We start from the raw sequence: 6,000 nt of genomic DNA on the forward strand, positions 1-6,000 counted from the left end.
TTATAACTTATATAATATATTTAATAGATTTTATTTCTTTTATTAAGACCTTAAAAATCTATTTAAAACTATTAATAATTATTATTAATTATTTTTACTTAACTTAGTAAACGTAATAAGATAGAATTTAACTTTTAGAATAATAAATACGACTATTATACTTAAAAAAGCTATTATATTATTATAAAACGTTATAAATATAGCAGCTTTTAAAGATATTAATTTAATAACGTAAGAATAGCTTAATTTAGAGACTTTATTAAGCATTTTAGAGGTTTTGAATAAGCCTATAAAGAAATTATAAAGCTAAGCTTATAATACTATAAGCTTAGTATCTTTTTATATCTTTAAAATATACTTTCTTCTTAAAAATATATTAAAAGATTAAGAAAGTTAGCTTAAAAACGTAAGTTTTTATATTTTTAAACTTTTTATATTAAGCTTTTTATATTAAAATAAATTATAATAACTATTCTAACTTATTTATAGAAAAACGCTTATAATCTATTAACTAGAGCTTTTATTTTAGCTTTAAATACAGGTTTAAAGAAACTAAATTACTATTTTCTAAAAAATATTAATAGTAATTATAGTTTTTAGAAGCCTTATTTATTTACTGCTATATTAGACCCTAGATTTAATATTAAAACGGTTAAAACCCGATTTAATATAAATTTAATTACTTTACATTTATTATTAAATGATTTAAAAATAGAATATTAAGAGTAAGTATAAAAATAACTTTTTTTTTAATATTTTATAACTAATTATATCTTAGAACATATGAATTATATATAAAAGACCCTAAAAATAAGCTTATTCCAAATATAGAAATAGAAGAAGATTCTTCTTTTAGTTCTAATTTTTTAAATAATTAAGTAATAATTAATTTAAAACAACCAGCTAAGAAATTAATATCTTATAAAGATCTTAGGCTTAAATTAAAGCCTAGTTTATTTAATAACTTATTTCTTAAGTAAAAAAATAAAGCTATTAAAGAAACTAAAAAAAACGAGATTTCTAGTTATTATAAGCTTAATTTAAAAGATAATAAGGTATTTTTAACTTTTATTATAATAACCTTAACTTTATAAGCTTAATTATATTAAAAAAAATACTAACTTTTAATAGAAAGATATATTTATTTAGTAGGCTAATTCTATTAAAGCTTTTCTAATTCTTTTAATAATAACACGAAAATATTTAGCTATTCCAGCTACTTTAAGAGCTATAAAAGGGAATTTTAACTAAGAAGGTAACGTGATTAGTAAGCGAAGAACCTCTTTAATACATTCTAATATTTAAAAAATTTTATTATTAAAAAACTAGGCTAAAAATAAGGAAAAATAAGTTAAAATAAATAAATATTATAATTTATTCTCTTATTTTAGCTTAAATTCAAAAAAATTAAATTAGATGAAAATTTAGCTTTTTCTGGTAGTAATAAAGCTATTTTTAAAGTTAAATTTATAAATAGTACTAAAAATAGAGAAGAAGAGAAATGTTACAAATAACACTGCACAAGACACGGGACGGGACCGTACCGGCTAGGATAGGCATGACCTATAGGCACAAGAAGAAGATAAGGGCACGTGACTAGCTACGTGACCTAAGAGACGATTAAAGAGGTTAATATTTAAATACATTAATTAAAGAGAATTAAACTAATTAAACCTTAAGCTAATTAATTAAGGTTTAAAGGGATTAATAGTTAAGCTAATTAATTTAGAATTATAATAGAGAGATAAATAAGTACTTAAGAAAAAGGTATTCCTATAATTAAATAATTTAAATCTTTATTAATTAATTTAAGTAATAGTTTTATTATTAAGAGTTATACTCTTAATAGCCTTATTATAATACTACTTAAAAGCTACTTTATAGCATTTAACCTAACTTACTTTCTAAGAAATAAACCTATTATACCTTAAAACCTAAGCTATTATTATATTTTAATTAATTCTATTTAATAAGTTACCTTAAAACTTTAAGTAGTAATAACTTTTAAGATATTTACTTTAAGCGAAAAGACTATTAACCCTAAAAAGATAATAAAGTACCTTTATAATAAGATTATTAAGCTTAAGGAGTAAAATTAATAGCTTTTTAATTAATAGAATAATCTTTACGAAAAACTTAAGGTATAAGAAGAGAAACTTATAGTAGTTTAAAATCTTATACTTATATTCTTTATTAATAATAATAATATATTAAAATTCCTTAAGCCTAAATTATATAATAGTTATAAGGGTAATATAAGAAACTTTCTTATATAAGCCTAAGCTTACCTATAAGTTAACGAAAAAATTTATATAATACTTAAGTTATAAATTCTTTATATTAATAACCTTTTAACTAAAAAAGTAATAGAATAGTAAAAGCTAACTCTTCGCGTATATCTTAAGTATAATATTAAAGTTAAAGTAAAAGTTATTTATATTTTCTTTAATTATAAAACCTTTAAAGAATAACTTCTCGCTATATTTAAAAACCCTAATAAGTATAAAGAAGCTATATAATAACTTACTTAACTTAAGTAAACTAGATTTATAGCTTATTATACTAGGGAATTTAAACGTATTATAGTAAAACTTAACTAGAATACTAAATTTAAAAAAGAAGTCTTTTATTAAAAACTTAAAGAAGAAGTAAAGAATAATATTTATTAAGAAGATTATTTTAAGTTATCTAATAACTTTATTAAAATAGTTATTAAGGTAAATAATCGTTTATATAAGTAATATTATAAAAAAAGTTATAAGAAATTTAAATTATATACTAGGTTTAATAAATCTAATAATAGTAAGCTACGCTAAATATTAATAATATATAGGTATTATACTCAGAGCATTGGAAGTAGTGTAGTTTTGTAGTTTTTAGTGAATTTTAGTGTAGTGTAGTGTAGTGTAGTTTTACTACACTACATTACATTTTAAAAATTAGTGTAATGTGTAGTGTTAATTAATTTATAAGCTATTATTAGCTAATATAATTAGTAAGCTAAAAAAGAGCTAAATTTGCTTACTAATATTAGTATTAGTAAGCAGGGATTAGCTAGCTTAGATAAGCTAAAAACAGGGATTAAAAAACTAATAAAAATATAAAAATAAGAGAAAGTATAAGGGAAATTTAAGGGATTTATATTAGGTAAGTAAATATTATTTTATATTATAATTATAATTATAATTTACTTAATTTAATAAAGGAAAAAAATCCTATTATTTATATATAAATATTTTTTAAAAAAAGAGATTTAACTTATTACCCTATAACTTAAATATAAAAATATTAAATATAAATTTAAATAACTCTTTATATAGTTAACTTTAAATATTACTTTTTAAACTTTTATAAAGCTAAAATTTCACTCTTTTATATAAAATAAAAAATAATAATAAAAAAACCCTTTTAATATTAAATTAAGTATCAGAATCATAAATATTTTCCTCCTCTTCTTCTTCTTCCATATCCTCACTAATATCTATATAATTAGACTTAGAAATATCCTTATTTTTATTAGAATTAGTTAAAACTTTATTCTGATCTTCTTCTTCCTCTTCTTCTTCTTTTTCTTTTGAATTTCCACTAGAATATAAAAATAAATTATAATATCTCTTATTTTCCACTCTTTTATTCTTATTTTTAACCCAGTTTTTTAATAATAAAATAATTCAAATATTTTCATGTAATAAAGCAGTTCTTCGCTTAGTAATAATATTAGTTCCCTGGTTAAAATTCCCTTTTATAGCTCCTAAAGTAGCTGGAATAGCTAAATATTTTCGAGCTATTATAGAAAGAATTGGGAAAGATTCAGTGGAATTAGCCCACCAAATAAATATATCTTGCTATTAAAAGTTAGCTTATAATTATAAATGTATAAATAATATTATAAAGATAAAAAATACCGTATCTTCTTTAAAATCAAGCTTTAAATAACTAGAAATCTCATTTTTTCTAGTTTTTTCAATAGCTTTAGTTTTTTGCTTTGGAAATAAGTTATTAAATAAGCTAGGCTTTTTTTAAAGCCTAATATCATTATAAGAAGCTGAATTAGCTGGTTATTGTAAATTAACTTCGATTCGAGTATTATTTGTATTTTTAGTTGATTTTTTAGAATTAGAAGAAATTTCTTCTAATTCTATATAAGGAATTACTTTATTTTTAGGGTCTTTTATATATTCGTAATAGGTTCTATTATATAATTAGTTATTAAGAAATTTAAAATTTATATTATATATAATAAATTATAACTTACTCTTTATATTCGGCTTTTAAGTCTTTTAATAGTTGATTAATAGTATTAGAATTAATACTTAATTGATTTTTAATTGATTGTAAATTAAGTCTAGGGTCTAATATAGCAGTAAATAAATAAGGCTTCTAAAAATTATAATTACTATTAATATCCTTAGGAAAATAGTAATTTAATTTATGTAAGCCTTTTTCTAAAGCTGAAATAAAGACCTTAGCTAATGGATTATAAGTATTTAACTATAAAATAATTAGTAATTTAAAATAAAATTATAAAATTATAGAACTTACATTTTTAAGCCAACTTTTTTAATCTTTTAATATATCTTGAAGTAAAGTATGAATTCTTATTAGAAAAAAACATACTAAACTTATAGTATTATAAGATTAGCTTTGTAATTGTGTTATAGGCTAATTAAAAATCTCTAAAATACTTGTTAAAGTATTTAAATTAGCCCATTCTTGCGTAGTTAAGCTAGCATCTTTAAAAGCTGCTAAATTCGTTTTTTTTTGTAATATTTTAATAGGTTCTGCTAATAAAATAGCTGTGTGAAGCATTTTATAGGTTGAATTCCATCTTGTTGCGTTTGCTAATATAAGTAAAGTTAGTTATTAATACTTATTATAACTTATTAATGTTAATAATAATATTTATAAGCTTTAAAAGCTTGAAATAATATTTATAAGCTTTTAAAGCTTTAAATAATATTTATAATATAGAATTAATAACTTACCTAATAGTATTTTTGTAAGATTACTATTTCTAGTAATAAATCCTTTATCTTTAGCTTCTTTTAAAGCTTCTAACCATTGTAAATAAAGTTGTTGGTTATTTTTAATAAGAATAGCTATTCTTTTAACTTTTCCAATAATTCCTATTTTATAATTAGCTTAAATTATATAAAATAACTTAAAATAAGTAATATAAGTTATAATAAATACCTGGAATTAAATTATTAAATTTTGTTCTTTTTTCAGCAGATAAATCGTTAAATTCTTCGGTAAAATAATGTAAAAATTCGCTATTTATATAATCTTTGATATTTTTGGTATTTGTTGTTTCGTTAATAAATATAGATATTATATCTTTAGCCACTATATTTAAAATATGGGCTGTACATCGAATATCTAAAGGCTTTTTATGCCTTTTAGAATATAAGTTTAAAAAAGAAGATAAAAAGGTGTTATTATTAGAACCGTTATCTCTAGTAAAGCTATAATTAAAAAGTTAGTAAATTAATATTATTTTATATATAATTATAAACTACTAACCTTGTAATTTTTTTAGGGTTTATATTATATTCAGTTAATAATTCATTGAAAATTGAATTAATTAAATGGCCGGTATAGCTAGTAGGTAAATATTTAAATCCTTAATATATAATTAGCTTTTAAATTATAATAATAATAATAATAATAATAATAATAATAATAATAATAATAATAATATAAATATAAGAATACTTACCAATTAAATAATATTCTAAGTTAAATTGGGGGTTTAACCAATTAGCTATAACCCCTAAATATGATTTAGAATTAATAGAAGTCCAAATATCAAGTTGAATAGATATAAAACCCATTTTATTAACTTGATTTTGAATTTTATTTATTATATTCTTTTTCATATTAGAATGTAATATTTTCATGTGAGATATAAGGCCTTTATAATGAAAAAAGCTAATATTATAACTAAAATAACTTAATATTAGTATAATATATTATATTTAAGTTATATATTAATGTAAT

The sequence above is a fragment of the Metarhizium acridum genome (assembly GCF_019434415.1).
Source record: "Metarhizium acridum strain ARSEF 324 chromosome Unknown scaffold_13, whole genome shotgun sequence".
In the NCBI taxonomy this organism is placed as follows: domain Eukaryota; kingdom Fungi; phylum Ascomycota; class Sordariomycetes; order Hypocreales; family Clavicipitaceae; genus Metarhizium; species Metarhizium acridum.